At 44.6% G+C, this 20,893-nt stretch overlaps 1 pseudogene; it reads right to left on the bottom strand.

Moving 5' to 3' along the window:
* Nucleotides 1–4,906: 4,906 nt before the first annotated feature.
* On the bottom strand, nucleotides 4,907–5,025 carry LOC134930007 (5S ribosomal RNA; annotated as a pseudogene).
* Between the last annotated feature and the right edge of the window lie 15,868 nt (nucleotides 5,026–20,893).

The following is a 20,893-nucleotide window of genomic DNA, read 5'->3' as shown; positions in this document are numbered from 1 at the left end:
AGACAATGTTAATTAATTATTTATTCACTGAGATATTTGTAATGACAATACATATACTTATTGGTGACATTCTCTTCAATTAGCTGCTGCCTTACCTGTCTCCCACTTTCTGTGCTGTCACCTTATTCAACAAATTCCAATGCTTGCTCACTTTCTAATGCATAATGTGTTGTAGGTTATTGCAAACAAGATTATGCAAATCACTGATCTAGTGGCCTAATGTGCATCATTATACTTGTGCTCAGCAGTGGATTCTGCAAGCGACAAGTTTCAGAAGCTAAGAGAAACAGCCATATCCAAAATCATCTGTAAGGCAAGCATAGTGTATTGGCATGCATTATTTATTAGCATATAGGAATGTGTGTTTTGTTTAAAGGGCCAGTGTAATGTGCAATTACACGGCAGTCACCCCTCTGGAATTTGCCTCACCTCAAATTTATCATGGAGGGATGACTGACTGGGGATAAAGGAATCGTGACATGCACCAGGATTACCCACCACAACACTCATTACTTTCTAATTTGCATCATAAACCACCTCCACATTAGTAGAATGGGCATAATGTCTGTTAATATACTGTATATATGTGCCATGACCCTAGATGTTCTCATGCATATCATAAAAAGCTACCCTGACTGCATGCCACTGTGATTCCTGACTAGGGAAGCAGATTGAGGTATCTATAAGAGGTTGTAATGCTGCGAGGATCTGGGTGAGGTAGCGTGAGGTTGACTGTGAGATTCCAATGATTCTGCCAGTAACAGACTGAAAATTTCCAGAAGTCAGAAAGTGCAACACAGCCAGAAGTTTATGCAGGCCTGAGACAGAGACCAAGTGTGCATTCTCAGGGTCTAGGTCCAGTTTGACAAGGTCACACAGATGGAGTAAATTGTTAAGATTAAGCCAGAACATCTGGATTACTTTGCCTTTGCCAAAGTGTTCAGGTTCAAATACCCCCTAAAATATGAGGCCTGTTCAGCCTCTGTGGAAGCTGCAGAACATGCAGAGCATGTTCAGTTTCTTGCTCCTGTCAGTCTAATGCAGGCATGCCCAAACTGCGGCCCTCCAGCTGTTGTGAAACTACATATCCCAGCATGCCCTGACACAGTTTTGCTGTCAGAGAATGCTAAAGCTGTGTCAGTGCATGCTGGGATGTGTAGTTTCTCAACAGCTGGAGGGCCGCAGTTTGGACATGCCTGGTCTAGTGGTAGAGCGTCAGGAATCCCACGGCACTCTGCATCAGACAAACTTGTATATTTTGCCATGATGTAATCAGAAATTCAAGCAGTTGCTTTGTACACTGTTACTGATATCATAATTGTATTCACAGTGATTTAAAGTAGTAACACTTGTCAAGCACATGGGACAAGAGGTGTTCTATTTGAAACATCTATTTTGGGACGATTTTGCAAAAATTACACCCGTGTTTACAAACGTGATTGTTGGTAAATTCTTGAGTTTCACTGATGTGTATGGAAAGTACTTCCGAGTTTGTTTGATGGTGCACTGATTTCTATTTGTTTTTATGGTCATGTTTATAAATATGATTCGCGATTTTACTCCAGTGTTTGCCTTTAGTAAATCTCTGTGTCTAAAAAACTGGCCAAACATGCCCGAGAATGCAAACTTTACAAATTATAAATTTACACCTAATGACCTGTTGGCCACCATCTCAAGCCCATTGTTTTTCTTACCAATGTATCTTCTGAATTCAAGGTTTTAAGAAACTGTGACAAATTGGTAAAATATACGTTATGGTAAGAACTTATCGTTGATAACGGTATTTCTCCTAAGTCCACAGGATAACATTGGGAAATGATGACACGACAGCGAATTTGCACCAAACGGTCAAAGCTTTCGGCCTCCCAGCATGCAACGAGCCCATTCATATATCCCCGCCTCCTGGTTCAGGCAAATCAGTTGTTTTTCCAAAGCTCAAGGCAGGAGCATCATAGAGAGCCCTAATCAGGCGAGAACATACATGCACACCCTTCTGTACAAGAGGGATGAGGTTAGTGAGTAAAAGTATCCTCAAATCAGGTGCGTCAGGGTGGGATCCCTGTGGATCCTGTGGACTTAGGAGAAATACCGTTATCAACGGTAAGATCTTACCATAACGTTTATTTCTCCTGCAGGGTCTACAGGTTATCCACAGGATAACATTGGGCTGTCCCAAAGCAATTTAGTGGTGGGGACGCTCCTGATTGGACAAGAGAATCCTTCGCCAGAATTTAGCGTCCTGAAAGGCAAAGGTATCAACGGCATAATGTCTAACGAATGTGTTAATGGACGACCATGTGGCTGCCTTACATATCTGTTCTGCTGAAGCACCACATTGTGCTGCCCATGATGGACCTACCTTACGAGTAGAGTGAGCAGAGACATTATTCAGAAAAGGGAGATCAGCTTGAGAGTATGCTACTGAAATTTCCATCCAAAGCCACTTCGCCAGTATCTGCTTATCAGCAGGCCATCCCCTCATTCTGATGGCACTGGTACAATCCACGTTGATTCTTAAGTCACAAACTACATCCAACGATGCATCTCCCGCAGAAAGGTCCGGCCCCTGGAAGACCGAGACTACAATTTCTTCGTTAAGGTGGATTTAGACACCACCTTAGGAAGATACCCAGATTTGGTTCTAAGAACCGCTCTATCTGGATAACAAAAAAACTGAAAAATGATGGTGACATAATGCCCCTAAATCTGAAACTCTTCTCTTTCTACTGGGTATTGCTTCAGTTAGAACTTTAGTTGTCAACCATTTAAGATCCACTCTTTTAAGTGGTTCAAATGGGGCAACGTGAAGGGCCTTTAGGACTAAACTTAAGTCCCGAGGCACTGAAGGAGGAACAAAGGAGGTTGAATGTGCAACATGCCCTGGAAAAAAGTTTGCACATCCTGCAAGTTTAGCAAGTTTCTTTTGGAACCATACAGTCAATGCTGACACTTCTCAAGGAAGCCACCCATAAATCTTTATGCATTCCTGCTTGAAGGAATGCTAAGACTCTGGGAACTCTGAAAAAAAAACAAGGGTACATTTTTGATTAATGCACCACTGAATATAGACTTGAGATATTTGGTGATAAATGCGAGCTGAATAAAGTTTACTTGCTCTGAGCATTGTTTGAATTACCTGTTGTAAGAATCCTCTTCAGGATGGAAGTCTCAAGAGCAATGCCGTCAAAGACAGTTGATCCAGGTGTTTGTGATAACCAGGACCAAGAAAGTAGATCTGGACATTGAAGGAGTAGGAATGTAGCATCCATCGACATCCTCTGCAGATCGGTGTATCAATGTCTTCTTGACCAAGCCGGAGCTATTAGTATCACGGCACCCTTACCTTGTCTTACCTTTCGCATCACCCTGGATCACAAGGCGATTGGTGGAAACACATAAAGCAGACGAAAGTTGACAAGTCATCCACAAAGGTCACTCTGGGATCCTTTGTTCTTGAACCGTATGCGGAACCTTGTTGTTCTGACGGGACGCAATGAGATCTATCTCCAGTAACCCCCATTACCTGCCAGAGTTTGTAAGACCTTGGGGGGTGTAAAGCCCATTCATTTGCATGAATGGCGTGTCGACTGAGAAAATCCGCTTCCCAGTTTAGGACACCTGGAATAAATACTGCGGACAATGAAGTTTTGTCCACCTTAAGGTGTGACTTACCTTCTTTATTGTGTTTTGGCTGCTTGTTCCTCCTTGATGGTTGAGGTACGCTACTGCCATTGCAATGTCCAAGCGGATTCGAACTGGTTTCATCAGAAAGATATTCCTTGCCTTAATAAATGCCATATATATGGTCCGAAGTTCCAATATATTTATGGGCAGGCAACTTTCTTCCTTGGTCCACTGCCCCTGGAAACAACTCCTTCCTGACACTTCTCCCCAGTCCTACAGGCTGGCATACATTATCAGAGTTTCCAAATCTGAAATCCAATGAAGCCTCCTTTGTCCAGTTATGGTGTCTGTAGCCACCAGGCTATTGACCTCCTAACTTCCAGAGGAAAGACCATCATCTGTGCTTTTATTGTCTGATGAAAAAAACCTTTCCATTTGGAAAGGATCAGATGTACTGTATCAAATGTTCCAAGTGGAACTGAGTATACTCCATCATGTTGAATGTCTACACCATCAAACCCATCACACGCATTATCGCGTAAGTGGATACCGTTTGATTGTGTAGCAACTCCTGAATATGTAAGTAAATTTTGGATATTATGTTCAGAGGTAAAATTACTCTCTGAATACCCAACTCCAACACAGCCCCAAATGAGTCATCCGTTGTGACAGAATCAGAGACTTTGCCAAAATTATGAGCCAACCGTATCTCTGTAACAAGCTGTTTGTCTGTTGCAGATGACACTGAACAATCCATGAGACTGTGTCAGAATTAATAAATTGTCGAGGTATGGATTTTTAAAAATCCTTATCCCCTGCAACGGAGATAAGATGCCACTCCCATCATAATCTTGGTGAATACTCTGGGATCTGTGGTCAGTCCAAATGGTAGGGCCTGAAAATAATGCTGGAGGATAACAAACCTGACATAGCGCAGATGGAAAAGTGCTATAGGAACATGTAGATAAGCATCCTGGATATCCAGGGATACCATAAAATCCTCCTGCTCCATGGCCAAACTAATGGAACGTAGTCTCCATATGAAACCTGAGGCACCCAAATGTACTTGTTCAGCGCTTTGAGACTGAGTATGGGCCAGAACGACCCATTTGGCTTCTGGACTGAAAACTGGTTGGAATAAACCTCGTCCTTGTTGTGCAGGAGGAACTGAATTATCACTCCGGACTGAAGCAACTCCTGAACTGCCTCTTGCAAAGCCCTGGTCTTCATTTCCACTGAAGATGGGCTGGTACCAACTTTTAATGAGGGTGTTTCTTGAAAACACCTACAGTACCTGGTATCCCCAGGTGGTTTACCATCCAAGAACTAACCAGGACCAACACTGCTTAGCTTCCAAGATCAGATAAGATTGGTCATGTCCAGTGTGGTATGGCTGTAGATCATAACCGTGAGCTACCGCTTTTTGCACCCAGGCATCTGTAGTAGACTGCTACCAGATTTGTGCAAACTGAAGAAGTCAGCCTCCCACCCTAGGTTCCCCCAGGTGGAAGCCCGCACCACCAGACTGATGGCTTGTCTTCAGAATTTAAAACTGGTCCTCTGGTAGCCCATACCTTTTAGTCTTACCAGACTTGTTGGATTGGGACTGTTTGCTATTTCCCTTTCCTTTTGATTCCGAAAGGACCGAAAAGCTGGAAACTAGGCTTAAATTTATGTGTAAAAGGAACTTCACTTTCTTGGAGTCTGCTTCCAAAATAATGTTTAATTCTTTACCAAAAAGAATATCTCCAGTAAACAAGGATAAGACTCCAGAACCTTCCTGGATTCTGAGTCAGCTTACCCTATACATAGCCAACCCTCTAAGTGAGCTGCTACTGCTGAAGCTGATGCCGAAGAGGCAATTGTACCCATATCCAGGGCCGCTTATTGCTGCCTGATTGATATGTGTAATGTGGAATTTTTGCTCTCTAGATGCCATTGAAAGTTACTCATTCAATGCATCAGCCCAGGCTGCCACTGCTTACTCCTTCCAGGCTGAAGCCATGGTTGGTCTAATGCAGGCATGTCAAACTCATGGTCATCCAGCTGTTGTGAAACTACAAGTCCCAGCATGCTTTACCAGCTGATCAGTGGAAGGTATGCTGGCCAAGCATGCTGGAAAATGTAGTTTCAAAACAGCTGGAGGACCACAAGTTTAACATGCCTGGTCTAATGATTGCCCAAGGCAAGGAAAAAATGCTTTTAAGAAACCCATCGACTCTCCTATCCGTGACATCATTTATTTATGTAGAAAGAAGAAGTAATGTAGATTTTCGCACAAATCTATGACATGCAAATCTACTTTGGGAGCCACCTCCCTTTTTTTAAACAGTCCCCAGCTGAATGAAGATAATTGGAATTGCATTTCTTGGAAATCTAACTTCTTACTGGGCATAAACCAAACCTCTTGCATAATTTCCATCAGCTGTTTTGGGACATTTAAACACAGTTGCCTTAGTTTTTAACACAGGCTCTGCTGCTTCTTCTAAGAATAGAATGGCTTACATAGAACTTATTAGCTCAGGTATGTCCACTGAGCTGAGACCTTCTTCCGAAGTGTAATGAGTCCTCATCCTCCGACGAATCTTCATCTAAAACATGTGTAGACTGTGAAGATGATCATGTCTATGTGATTTACTTACCACCGGCCTTTCACCCTGCTTTTGTTGAGAGGCTGCCAATTCCAGAGGTGGGTAAACCTGAGAATGAATGTTGCATGTAAGGGTTAATAGGGTAACCTATCCCTGGTACAGGAGCTGGCACAATCTGCTCAGCTATATTGGATAATGTCTGTGAAAAGTAGCCCATAAAGGTTCAACTAGAACCTGTGCTTGCCTCACTTATTTAAGAGGCTTCGGTGACAACTAAACATTTTGCACATAATCCCTTTTGAACCAGATCCCGATAGGTTAACCCAGCTTCGCAAGACAAACATGAAATGAGTATTGGTGCTGCTGTGGAAAGTGTATTTTTCCTCACCCTTGCAGCTCTTAGACATAATAAATAAATCACACACACTTGTACAGTGTTTACTACACAATTTGTGACTGTAATCACTTAAAATTTGTTAAAGTGACACACAGCCTGGTAACGTCTGCAACTGTTTGGTAGTCTCCTCCCAAAACAGTGCGGCTGTGTCCGTCTTCCCCCTCTAAGCGGATCCGATGCCTTACCTTCTCCCCGTGCTCCGGCCACAGCCTGGTAATGTCTGCTGGACTGCTAATATATCTGTAAACAAAAATAAATGATTAAAACATAACTTTTGATAATTTTACCCTAAGAGGACGCTAGGAGGTATACATGAAAAAATAGGATTTTAATTACCCTGCATTGCACCAGCATTGAGGATCCGATACAAAGAAAAACTGACAAAATTATAGTAAAGTCAGCAATCACACTAGCAAGCAGTCACGTTATATATTAGTATAATAAGCAATATGAGTACATAATCAACTACAAATACATTTCAAGTATGTAGGAGAAACATTACTGCATTACCTTATATAAGATTTAACCGTATTCAGTCGCACAGCGAAAGAAAACAACAGCAATAGGTATCAGACTCACATGCATCAGGCACTTATCTAACTATTCGTACTCAAAGGTAGATAGAGACTTAGTGCTGTATTACCCGTGCTCAGTAGAGTGGGATACAGGGAGACTTCCCCCTGCTTCCAGGACCGATTAATATGTTTGCGAACACTGAGTGGATCGAGACGCTAATAGTGTACCCAACTGCTCCGTGAACCTACAGTGAACACAGACGCCCAAATGAACACTGACGCACCAGCCACACAGCCGCCTATGCTGTGACTGGGTCCCCTTAGATAAACAGCATTTCAGATGGAAGCGGGAAAATAGTCATGGCGGGAGACTCAGAGAAAACTGGTCATGAACCAGGGGGAGGGGCGACCAGGGGAGCATCTGACTCCCCACTGCTGACATCAACCCTAGGGATCGGGGCCTAATACTACCCCTGGAGCCTATGATCCCTAAGGCCTAGCGCTGGTGCACCATAGGTGGCAGCCGCGTCAGCGACTGTTTGGTAGTCTCCTCCCAAAACAGTGCGGCTGTGTCCGTGTTCCCCCTCTAAGCGGAACCGATGCCTTACCTTCTCCCCATGCTCCGGCCACAGCCTGGTAACATCTGCTGGACTGCTAGTATATCTGTAAACAAAAATAAATGATTAAAACATAACTTTTTATAATTTTACCCTAAGAGGACGCTAGGAGGTATACATGAAAAAATAGGATTTTAATTACCTACCGGTAAATCCTTTTCTCGTAGTCCGTAGAGGATACTGGGGTTTCATTTAGTACCATGGGTACAGATGGATCCACTAGGAGCCATGGGCACTTTAAAAATGTGATAAAGTGGGTTGGCTCCTCCCTCTATGCCCCTCATACCAGACTCAGTCTAGGAAACTGTGCCCGAGGAGACGGACATACTTTGAGAGAAGGATAGATAAAGATAGTAGAGATGTGCACCGGAAATTTTTCGGGTTTTGTGTTTTGGTTTTGGGTTCGGTTCCGTGGCCGTGTTTTGGGTTCGAACGCGTTTTGGAAAAACCTCACCGAATTTTTTTTGTCGGATTCGGGTGTGTTTTGGATTCGGGTGTTTTTTTTTCAAAAAACCCTAAAAAACAGCTTAAATCATAGAATTTGGGGGTCATTTTGATCCCAAAGTATTATTAACCTCAATAACCATAATTTCCACTCATTTTCAGTCTATTCTGAACACCTCACAATATTATTTTTAGTCCTAAAATTTGCACCGAGGTCGCTGGATGACTAAGCTCAGCGACCCAAGTGGCCGACACAAACACCTGGCCCATCTAGGAGTGGCACTGCAGTGTCACGCAGGATGGCCCTTCCAAAAAACACTCCCCAAACAGCACGTCGCAAAGAAAAAAAGAGGCGCAATGAGGTAGCTGTGTGACTAAGCTCAGCGACCCTAGTGGCCGACACAAGCACCTGGCCCATCTAGGAGTGGCACTGCAGTGTCACGCAGGATGGCCCTTCCAAAAAACACTCCCCAAACAGCACATGACGCAAAGAAAAAAAGAGGCGCAATGAGGTAGCTGTGTGAGTAAGCTAAGCGACCCTAGTGGCCGACACAAACACCTGGCCCATCTAGGAGTGGCACTGCAGTGTCAGGCCGGATGGCCCTTCCAAAAAATACTCCCCAAACAGCACATGACGCAAAGAAGAAAAAAAAGAGGCGCAATGAGGTAGCTGTGTGACTAAGATAAGTGACCCTAGTGGCCGACACAAACACCTGGCCCATCTAGGAGTGGCACTGCAGTGTCACGCAGGATGGCCCTTCCAAAAAATACTCCCCAAACAGCACATGACGCAAAGAAGAAAAAAAAGAGGCGCAATGAGGTAGCTGTGTGACTAAGATAAGCGACCCTAGTGGCCGACACAAACACCTGGCCCATCTAGGAGTGGCACTGCAGTGTCACGCAGGATGGCCCTTCCAAAAAACACTCCCCAAACAGCACATGACGCAAAGAAAAAAAGAGGCGCAATGAGGTAGCTGTGTGAGTAAGCTAAGCGACCCTAGTGGCCGACACAAACACATGGCCCATCTAGGAGTGGCACTGCAGTGTCAGGCAGGATGGCCCTTCCAAAAAATACTCCCCAAACAGCACATGACGCAAAGAAGAAAAAAATGAGGCGCAATGAGGTAGCTGTGTGACTAAGATAAGTGACTCTAGTGGCCGACACAAACACCTGGCCCATCTAGGAGTGGCACTGCAGTGTCACGCAGGATGGCCCTTCCAAAAAACACTCCCCAAACAGCACATGACGCAAAGAAAAATGAAAGAAAAAAAGAGGTGCAAGATGGAATTGTCCTTGGGCCCTCCCACCCACCCTTATGTTGTATAAACAGGACATGAACACTTTAACCAACCCATCATTTCAGTGACAGGGTCTGCCACACGACTGTGACTGAAATGACGGGTTGGTTTGGACCCCCACCAAAAAAGAAGCAATTAATCTCTCCTTGCACAAACTGGCTCTACAGAGGCAAGATATCCACCTCATCATCATCCTCCGATTCATCACCGTGTACATCCCCCTCCTCACAGATTATCAATTCGTCCCCACTGGAATCCACCATCACAGCTCCCTGTGTACTTTGTGGAGGCAATTGCTGCTAGTGAAAGTCTCCATGGAGGAATTGATTATAATTCATTTTAATGAACATCATCTTCTCCACATTTTCTGGAAGTAACCTCGTACGCCGATTGCTGACAAGGTGAGTGGCGGCACTAAACACTCTTTCGGAGTACACACTTGTGGGAGGGCAACTTAGGTAGAATAAAGCCAGTTTGTGCAAGGGCCTCCAAATTGCCTCTTTTTCCTGCCAGTATACGTACGGACTGTCTGACGTGCCTACTTGGATGCGGTCACTCATATAATCCTCCACCATTCTTTCAATGGTGAGAGAATCATATGCAGTGACAGTAGACGACATGTCCGTAATCGTTGTCAGGTCCTTCAGTCCGGACCAGATGTCAGCATCAGCAGTCGCTCCAGACTGCCCTGCATCACCGCCAGCGGGTGGGCTCGGAATTCTGAGCCTTTTCCTCGCACCCCCAGTTGCGGGAGAATGTGAAGGAGGAGATGTTGACAGGTCGCGTTCCGCTTGACTTGACAATTTTCTCACCAGCAGTTCTTTGAACCCCTGCAGACTTGTGTCTGCCGGAAAGAGAGATACAACGTAGATTTTAAATCTAGGATCGAGCACGGTGGCCAAAATGTAGTGCTCTGATTTCAACAGATTGACCACCCGTGAATCCTTGTTAAGCGAATTAAGGGCTCCATCCACAAGTCCCACATGCCTGGAGGAATCGCTCAGTGTTAGCTCCTCCTTCAATGTCTCCAGCTTCTTCTGCAAAAGCCTGATGAGGGGAATGACCTGACTCAGGCTGGCAGTGTCTGAACTGACTTCACGTGTGGCAAGTTCAAAAGGTTGCAGAACCTTGCACAACGTTGAAATCATTCTCCACTGCGCTTGAGACAGGTGCATTCCACCTCCTATATCGTGGTCAGTTGTATAGGCTTGAATGGCCTTTTGCTGCTCCTCCAACCTCTGAAGCATATAGAGGGTTGAATTCCATCTCGTTACCACTTCTTGCTTCAGATGATGGCAGGGCAGGTTCAGGCGTTTTTGGTGTTGCTCCAGTCTTCTGTACGTGGTGCCTTTACGCCGAAAGTGTCCCGCAATTCTTCTGGCCACCGACAGCATCTCTTGCACGCCCCTCTCTTTTTAAAATAATTCTGCACCACCAAATTCAAGGTATGTGCAAAACATGGGACGTGCTGGAATTTGCCCATATTTAATGCACACACAATATTGCTGGCGTTGTCCGATGCCACAAATCCACAGGAGAGTCCAATTGGGGTAAGCCATTCTGCGATGATCTTCCTCAGTTGCCGTAAGAGGTTTTTAGCTGTGTGCGTATTCTGGAAAGCGGTGATACAAAGCGTAGCCTGCCTAGGAAAGAGTTGGCGTTTGCGAGATGCTGCTACTGGTGCCGCCGCTGCTGTTCTTGCGGCGGGAGTCAATACATCTACCCAGTGGGCTGTCACAGTCATATAGTCCTGAGCCTGCCCTGCTCCACTTGTCCACATGTCCGTGGTTAAGTGGACATTGGGTACAACTGCATTTTTTAGGACACTGGTGAGTCTTTTTCTGAGGTCTGTGTACATTTTCGGTATCGCCTGCCTAGAGAAATGGAACCTAGATGGTATTTGGTACCGGGGACACAGTACCTCAATCAAGTCTATAGTTGGCTCTGCAGTAATGATGGATACCGGAACCACGTTTCTCACCGCCCAGGATACCAAGGCCTCAGTTATCCGCTTTGCAGCAGGATGACTGCTGTGATATTTCATCTTCCTCGCAAAGGACTATTGGACAGTCAATTGCTTGGTGGAAGTAGTAAAAGTGGTCTTACGACTTCCCCTCTGGGATGACCATCGACTCCCAGCAGCAACAACAGCAGCGCCAGCAGCAGTAGGCGTTACACTCAAGGATGCATCGGAGGAATCCCAGGCAGGAGAGGACTCGTCAGAATTGCCAGTGACATGGCCTGCAGGACTATTGGCATTCCTGGGGAAGGAGGAAATTGACACTGAGGGAGTTGGTGGGGTGGTTTGCGTGAGCTTGGTTACAAGAGGAAGGGATTTACTGGTCAGTGGACTGCTTCCGCTGTCGCCCAAAGTTTTTGAACTTGTCACTGACTTATGATGAATGCGCTGCAGGTGACGTATAAGGGAGGATGTTCCGAGGTGGTTAACGTCCTTACCCCTACTTATTACAGCTTGACAAAGGCAACACACGGCTTGACACCTGTTGTCCGCATTTCTGTTGAAATACTTCCACACCGAAGAGCTGATTTTTTTGGTATTTTCACCAGGCATGTCAATGGCCATATTCCTCCCACGGACAACAGGTGTCTCCCCGGGTGCCTGACTTAAACAAACCACCTCACCATCAGAATCCTCCTTGTCAATTTCCTCCCCAGCGCCAGCAACACCCATATCCTCCTCATCCTGGTGTACTTCAACACTGACATCTTCAATCTGACTATCAGGAACTGGACTGCGGGTGCTCCTTCCAGCACTTGCAGGGGGGCGTGCAAATGGTGGAAGGCGCATGCTCTTCACGTCCAGTGTTGGGAAGGTCAGGCATCGCAACCGACACAATTGGACTCTCCTTGTGGATTTGTGATTTCGAAGAACGCACAGTTCTTTGCTGTGCTTTTGCCAGCTTAAGTCTTTTCATTTTTCTAGCGAGAGGCTGAGTGCTTCCATCCTCATGTGAAGCTGAACCACTAGCCATGAACATAGGCCAGGGCCTCAGCCGTTCCTTGCCACTCCGTGTGGTAAATGGCATATTGGCAAGTTTACGCTTCTCCTCCGACGATTTTATTTTAGATTTTTGAGTCCTTTTTTTACTGATATTTTGTGTTTTGGATTTGACATGCTCTGTACTATGACATTGGGCATCGGCCTTGGCAGACGACGTTGATGGAATTTCATCGTCTCGGCCATGACTAGTGGCAGCAGCTTCAGCACGAGGTGGAAGTGGATCTTGATCTTTCCCTATTTTTGGAACCTCAACATTTTTGTTCTCCATATTTTAATAGGCACAACTAAAAGGCACCTCAGGTAAACAATGGAGATGGATGGATACTAGTATACTTATGGATGACGAGTGACTGACGACACAGAGGTAGCTACAGCCGTGGACTACCGTACTGCGTCTGCTAGTATAGAGATGATAATGATATAAAAAATATATATATATCACTACTGCAGGTATATATAATATAATGACGGACCTGCTGGACACTGTCAGCAGACTCCTAAACTACTAGTATGAAGAAGATAGAAAAAAAACCCCCACCACAGGTAGGTATACAATTATGGACGAGCACTGACGACACAGAGGTAGCTACAGCCGTGGACTACCGTACTGCGTCTGCTAGTATAGAGATGATAATGATATAAAAAATATATATATATATCTACTGCAGGTATATATAATATAATGACGGACCTGCTGGACACTGTCAGCAGACTCCTAAACTACTAGTATGAAGAAGATAGAAAAAAAAAACCCCACCACAGGTAGGTATACAATTATGGACGAGCACTGACGACACAGAGGTAGCTACAGCCGTGGACTACCGTACTGCGTCTGCTAGTATAGAGATGATAATGATATAAAAAATATATATATATATCACTACTGCAGGTATATATAATATAATGACGGACCTGCTGGACACGGTCAGCAGACTCCTAAACTACTAGTATGAAGAAGATAGAAAAAAAAACCCCACCACAGGTAGGTATACAATTATGGACGAGCACTGACGACACAGAGGTAGCTACAGCCGTGGACTATCGTACTGCGTCTGCTAGTATAGAGATGATAATGATATTAAAAAATATATATATATCACTACTGCAGGTATATATAATATAATGACGGACCTGCTGGACACTGTCAGCAGACTCCTAAACTACTAGTATGAAGAAGATAGAAAAAAAACCCCCCACCACAGGTAGGTATACAATTATGGACGAGCACTGACGACACAGAGGTAGCTACAGCCGTGGACTACCGTACTGCGTCTGCCAATATAGATATGATAAAGATGATAGAGATGAACAAAAAAAATATAACACTACTGCAGGTAAATATTTATATAATATAATGAATGACGGACCTGCTGGACACTGTCAGCAGAATGCGTTTATAGAATAAAAAAAAAAAACACCACAGGAGTGTTTAACTTTTTCAGGCAGACAATATACTGGTGGTCACTGGTCAGTCACACTGGCAGCAAAAGTGTGCACTGTACTCCTGCTATAACTGCACCCCAGTCTCCCCCACAATTCAGCTGTGTGAGCAGTGAGCACTCAGCACAGTCAGATATACATAGATGATATTATCAATCATGCAGCACACTGAGGCTGAGCACAGATATGGTATGTGACTGTGTATCGTTTTTTTTCAGGCAGAGAACGGATTATATTAAATAATAAAGTGGTCAGTCACTAGTAACTAACTATCAGCAAAACTCTGCACTCTGAGTACTCCTAATGCTCCCCAAAATTACTAAGTAATCAACTCAAGTGTCTCTATCTATTCTAACGGAGAGGACGCCAGCCACGTCCTCTCCCTATCAATCTCAATGCACGTGTGAAAATGGCGGCGACGCGCGGCTCCTTATATAGAATCCGAGTCTCGCGATAGAATACGAGCCTCGCGAGAATCCGACAGCGGGATGATGACGTTCGGGTGCGCTCGGGTTAGCCGAGCAAGGCGGGAAGATCCGAGTCTGCCTCGGACCCGTGTAAAAAGGCTGAAGTTCGGGGGGGTTCGGATTCCGAGGAACCGAACCCGCTCATCTCTAAAAGATAGTGGTGAGATTCCGACCCAGCAGACACAAAACAGAGGAAAGCTGTACTAACCAAACTTTAAACAGGAACAGCAACGGATGAACCAACAATACTTAACCAAGTAACAGTGCAGGAAGAACGAAGCACCGGGCGGGTGCCCAGTATCCTCTATGGACTACGAGAAAAGGATTTACCGGTAGGTAATTAAAATCCTATTTTCTCGTATGTCCTAGAGGATACTGGGGTTCAATTTAGTACCATGGGGATGTACCAAAGCTCCCAAACTGGGTGGGAGAGTGCTGAGGTTCCTGCAGAACTGACTTATCAAACTTATCAAAGTATAGAACTTGTAGAACTTAGCAAACATGTTCAAACCTGACCAAGTAGCTGCTTGGCAGAGCTGTAAAGCCGAGACACCCTGGGTAACCACTCAGGAAGAACCCACCAACCTAGCAGAGTGGGCCTGTACAGATTTTGGAACTGGCAAGCCTGCCGTGGAATAAGCATTCTGGATAGTGAGACTGATCCAGCATGCAATTGTCTGCTTTGAAGCAGGACACCCAATTTTATTGGGATCATATGGAACGAACAGCGAGTCGGATTTCCTGTGATGAGCTGTCCTCTTCATGTACACCTTCAAAGCCCTCACAACATCCAAAGACTTTGAAGTAGTGGAAGTGTCGGTGATGTCAAAGTCAGAAAAATATCTCTATGCACACTACCATATTTGCACCTCACACAGGTCCGTGCTGCGCATGCGTGCGCTCTCCCGTACGTGCGCATACTCACAGTCGCGGGCACCCGCAGGCGCACGGTATGCGTATTTACGGTAGAGTTTATGTGATCGTAGCGTGCGACTCAATCGTTACATATTTTCACTATATAATGTATTTTGTAGATCATGGTCCCTTTGATAGATTCTGAAAGTTTAGTTAACATAGCATGTTCCTGAACATAGAGATCCCTCTTTGTATTGTACGAAGGGTCTAACAGGGGTCATACAGTGGTGTTTGGTACCCATCGGAAGAGTATTTAAATAGCAATATTCCGGTGTTGGTTTGGAGCGGATTAATCGCTCATGCGAATAGTTATGGACATAAGAAGTTTATGTCCATTTACTATTATTTGTTCTTATTTAGTCATGCGGCGGGAAACTCAGTGTCCCACCCACCTGAACAGTTGGAAGCAGTCACAGCCCACCTGTATGAATCAACCTATGACCTTTTGTTATAATGCGAAGCCGAATTCCTGTGTCCAATGAACAATGAGATTGTAGGGACCATTGAATTGTATTGTGTGTGGGGCATAAATAGGCAGGCCGACCATATCCAGTTCACTCTCTTCAACGGTTCTCATTGCTGATAATCGGGAGCTGGATATCGAGGCGCATGCGATCGTTTCCCCTTGTGCGTAAGTGTTTCTCCGCAACTATATTGATCTTCTTGTTATTGTGGGCCAATTTCTCTCTCTCTCTCCCTTCTCCTCTTTCTCTCTTATTTTCCTTTAAATAGTAATTGTATTATATTTCCTGTGTAGTTATCTGGTTAGGTAGTCTATGTTATATTGTAGTGTATGATTTGTATTTGTATTAATTCTTTTGCAAGTATATCATTCATAATATATATATTAGGCGTTGGACCCTAAGCACGGTATCTGTGTAATTCTTATAGTGTTAAGTATTCTCAGAGCGTCGGTGACGCTCATTCAGCTTTTGAGTTAATAAGGTTACACTAGGTTGCATCTACACCCTATCTCTACACTAAGGTTTTACAGCATATTTCATTGTTTATGGTTTAGATATAAAGGTTTAACATTGTGAGCGTCAGCGCCGCTGGTGATCTCCTCGTGGTCCCGAGCGTCCGCTACGCTATAGCGAATCATTACGTTAGTCAGCAGCCAATAGCGTGCCTGCCAGTGATCTCTTGGCCGTGAGCGAACGTGACGCTTGAGCGTCTCGACTACGGCTAAGCGATTGTTACGCAACGTGCGTACCCTTACGGTACTTCATACGTAGATAGCGTACAGTGTTCTTAGACCTCATAAAGGGTATTATATAAGATAAATATTTAGCTTTATCAATTGCGGGCTCGTCCTGTCCTTCACACATCTGCACTAGGTAATTTCAGCAGACATTATCCAGCAGCAAAGGGCGGGAGATCATATTCCTCGTAGTGCTGTTTGGATAAGCGTCTGCTTCTCTTAGTAAAGGGTGCTGAAGGAATCCGGGAACCGGAGGTAAGAACAACACGCTAGTCTCTTTTAAAACTGTTTATTTTTCTGTCTTGCGTACACACGCACGCACACATATATATCTGCATTTCTTTTTTTTTCATTTGTGTATTTTCGTATATCACTCTCCTGTTTGCCAGTTTTTATAGTTGATAAACGTGCTAAGAGAGATTTGCCGCTATTTCATAGTTTAAGAGTAAAGGTAATATAGTTAAAGTATAGACAAACACACAGCTGTGCCTGAGAGACAAGGCGAAGTCAGTGTGGTGCGTGGTAGATGATAAAGGATCATCTACATTGATAAACGTATAAATTGTGTCACGGTGGATCTTTGCTTTGCGTACACGTGTCTCTAACAAAAGACTGAGACTTGTGTACGCAACCCAAGGGCCGACGCACGCAGCGTATATTACGCAACGGAGCGTACGGGTACGCCCACGTAACTCAAATCACAAGCGTTAATTTTTTTTCAACGTGATAAATAGCGCAACGCGGTAAATAACGCAAGGCGATAAATCGCGCAAATCTATTTTAACATTCAAATTTTAAATTAATAGATCCTTCTCCTAATTTGTAACACATCTGGTCTAAAGAGAAATTTCTGCGCAGAAATAGAAATAGAAACAAAAGTGTATATGTGGTGAGTGAGTGTTTGTTTTTACAATTTTTGAGGTTGAACCACAAGAAAAGTCGAGTTCTCGTGAGGTACATGCGTGTAAGTGACGTACATGGTGGCTAGGGAGGCATCCCTGGTTAAAACATACAATTTGAGCATTAGAGTGTAGCAGACCAGGAGGTCATACTGTAACAGACCAGGAGGTCATAGCAGACCAGCAGGTTCAGGTACAGCAGACAAGGAAGTCCGCTATACAGTCCACAGGCACAACAGCAAGAAAGGGTTGGTGCAACACCTATATAGGCCATACAAGCTCTGGCTGAAGGAATTCGCAGCCGCAATTTTCGATTCCACTGGTCGCTCCGTACATAAGATTAGTTGCTTATGTGCTGAACGATTGTACCGCACGTAATTGTGTGCATTAGTAAACCTGACCGGTACTATTTGTGTACGAAGGTCATAAACGCTATTTGTACATTCTAACGTGATTTGTGTAATTTTTTTTATTTTAAGGGAGGTTCGCTGCTCACTCAGGAACTATCCAACAACCAATAGTTACTGGAAAGAGTAAGTGTTCTTCGGATCACCCTCACAGGTTCCAGTAAATAGAGGTTCAGGTCGCAGGGGCCCTAGGTCGAGTACGCCAGCACCATATCGGTGTGATCAGGTCGTATTGGTCGGCGTGGGCGAGTGAGTGGGGTACTCGGTAAACCGCCACCGTCAGCCTATTTTGAACATTTTGGTTTGCGTAAGGGTTGGTTGAATAAAGCAACACCTTCGAACTATGGGGGCCACTTGTTCAGGTAGGGGGCGATCAACCTCGGTTCGGGTTGATTCAGTGAACCGACCAGTCGGGTCGGCAAGATACGTAATGTGTGAGAAATACGGAAGTCACACAGAAGCTTTATGTGATGAATGGGAGAGAATGACGGTACATGACGGGGAGAAATTCCCAAGAGTAGGTAGCTTCAGCACAGAAGTGTTAACGAATTTAAGGAGAAGGATATGTCTCATTAAATCAGCCAAGAGACGAATCAAACATTATGATTATTTACAGTTGTGGCAACAGGAGGGTGACATACAGAGAGGATTGGCTCAGGCGGCGGGATCTGGCTCGATCAGAAAACTGATAGCCACGGCCCCACCGCCACCATATATATCGGGAGAAAAATTGGTTGCGGAGAATGACGCATTAAGGTGTAACAAACAACACTTAGCAACTGTGTAAATGTTAAAGATAATGTTAACCAATTAACCAATGCAAGTATTAACCCGTGCAAGTTGTACCCTGTTTTGAACTTTCCTCAGGAGTGTGATCAAGAGGACGAATCGGCAACAATTTTAGCGCTCTCTCTAGCAGCCACCATAGCAGAGACCACTGTAGGCACAGCTCAACCCCCGAGATTAGTAACGAAAGCCCCTAGCGGAGGGATAGGTGAGGTCGTATCAACGGGTAAGTACGGCACCATACACTATGCTGAAACTATTTCACCACAGCCTGTAGAATCTACACAGGATGAGGTTGTTAGAGTTAATCCTGTTAAGGTAATAGTAGTTCCAAATGGGAAAACAGACACTTCAGGAGTCACTCCTGTTAGGAACATTGCCATGTACAGCCCATTTTCCCGAATGGAATTAAGGACCATAGTGTCGGAATTCCCTGACCCTAGAAAAGACTTAGTTGCCAGCCAAAAATACATCAGAGACCTAGGTAACACGTTAGAGCCCAACAACAAAGACTGGCAGATATTGCTGAGAGCATGTTTACCCTCCAATGTCGACGCAGCTCAATTTTTAGCTGACTGTGGATTAGATCAGGATGTACCTCTTACAGATGTGTACAACAAAGACAATGTAAAAAGAATAAGCTTACAGTTAAAAGAGTATTTCCCAGCCGTAGTTAAATGGAACAAAATATTCTCCATTAAACAGAAGGAGTCAGAAACAGCTGCAGAGTATTTTCACAGAGCATTATCAGAAATGGCAAAATACACAGGCATAGAGGACATTAAAACAAACATAAACCATCGAGAAGTAGCAGTATCGGTACTGATGGATGGTTTAAAAGAGTCATTGAAAACTAGGGTACAGACCACACAACCATGTTGGCGAGGTCTGTCTGTGGCTACTTTGAGAGAGGCTGCTATTGATCACGATAGGAACATCACCAGACACAGGGAACAACAAGGTGATAAGTTAATGGCAGTAAGTATACAGGCCCTGACCACAAGGCAGCCTTTGTTTATATCACCAAACCCTGTGGGTAAGTCAAATGTGGTTACTTGTTATTCTTGTCATAAACAGGGACACATGGCACGAGATTGTAGAATGAAGAATTCACGAAACTCATACCAACCCCCTAGACAACGACACGACACACGACATTGGGAGCAAGGTCCGCAGAAACGGAGTTATGAGCCACATACAGGGGAAACAAAAAGATACCCCCCGAACAGAGACTGGCAAGCCTCTGGTAGCTCCCAATTAACTCCATCACAAGTAGTTGCTGCCAGCGGGATTCAGGGAGGTCACCATACCCAATAGGGGTGTGGCCATACCTGTAATCTGCAGCCAGTAAAATTGATTGCAAGCCTTGAAAGCGAACCAGAAATTGCAATCAATGTAGCTGGTAAATCATTAAACTTTCTTGTAGACACAGGGGCGGCCAAATCAGTGATAAATTCGACAGTGGGCATGAGAACCACTGGTAAGACAATTCCAGCCATAGGGGTAACGGGAGTAGTCCAGCACTACCCCGTTAGCAAACCAGCCGAGATTACAATAGGGCCTTTACATACCAAGCATTCCTTTTTGCTGGCTGCATCGGCACCGACTAATCTCCTGGGAAGAGACTTACTGTGTAAAATGGGGTGCGTCATTTATTGTACTCCTGAAGGTGTATTCTTGGACATACCTGAGAATCACGCTCAGGAAGTGCGAGACATGTTAGACTCCCCGTCAAAATTAATGTCACATACCATTATGACAAATAGGACTCCCTCCCAAGTAGAAGAAATGACATCTCAGATACCAGAGTCACTTTGGACTAAAGATGGACAGGACACTGGATTAATGGCAAACGTAGCTCCGGTAGTTGTACAAGTAAAAGATGGTAGGATAGCTCCAAAAATCCCACAGTACCCTCTGAAGCCAGAGGTGGAGTTAGGAGTGTATCCCGTAATAGAGCGCTTGCTACAACAGGGCATTCTGGTAAGAACGTCCAGCACTGCCAATAGTCCCATCTTCCCTGTTAAAAAAAGTGGGGGGAGGGGTTACCGGCTAGTGCAGGATCTAAGGGGGATTAACAAAATAGTTGAGAGTCAGTTCCCCGTAGTGCCAAATCCAGCTGTCATCCTAATGCAAATCCCTCCCACTGCGAAATTTTTCACTGTTATTGACCTCTGCTCCGCTTTCTTTTCGGTACCTCTGCACCCTGACAGTCAATATTTGTTTGCATTTACATACAGAGGAGTCCAATACACATGGACTCGATTAC

Source organism: Pseudophryne corroboree, chromosome 5 (assembly GCF_028390025.1).
Source record: "Pseudophryne corroboree isolate aPseCor3 chromosome 5, aPseCor3.hap2, whole genome shotgun sequence".
In the NCBI taxonomy this organism is placed as follows: domain Eukaryota; kingdom Metazoa; phylum Chordata; class Amphibia; order Anura; family Myobatrachidae; genus Pseudophryne; species Pseudophryne corroboree.
Note: the sequence above shows the minus strand (reverse complement) of the source record. Positions and strands in the feature narration are given on the sequence as shown.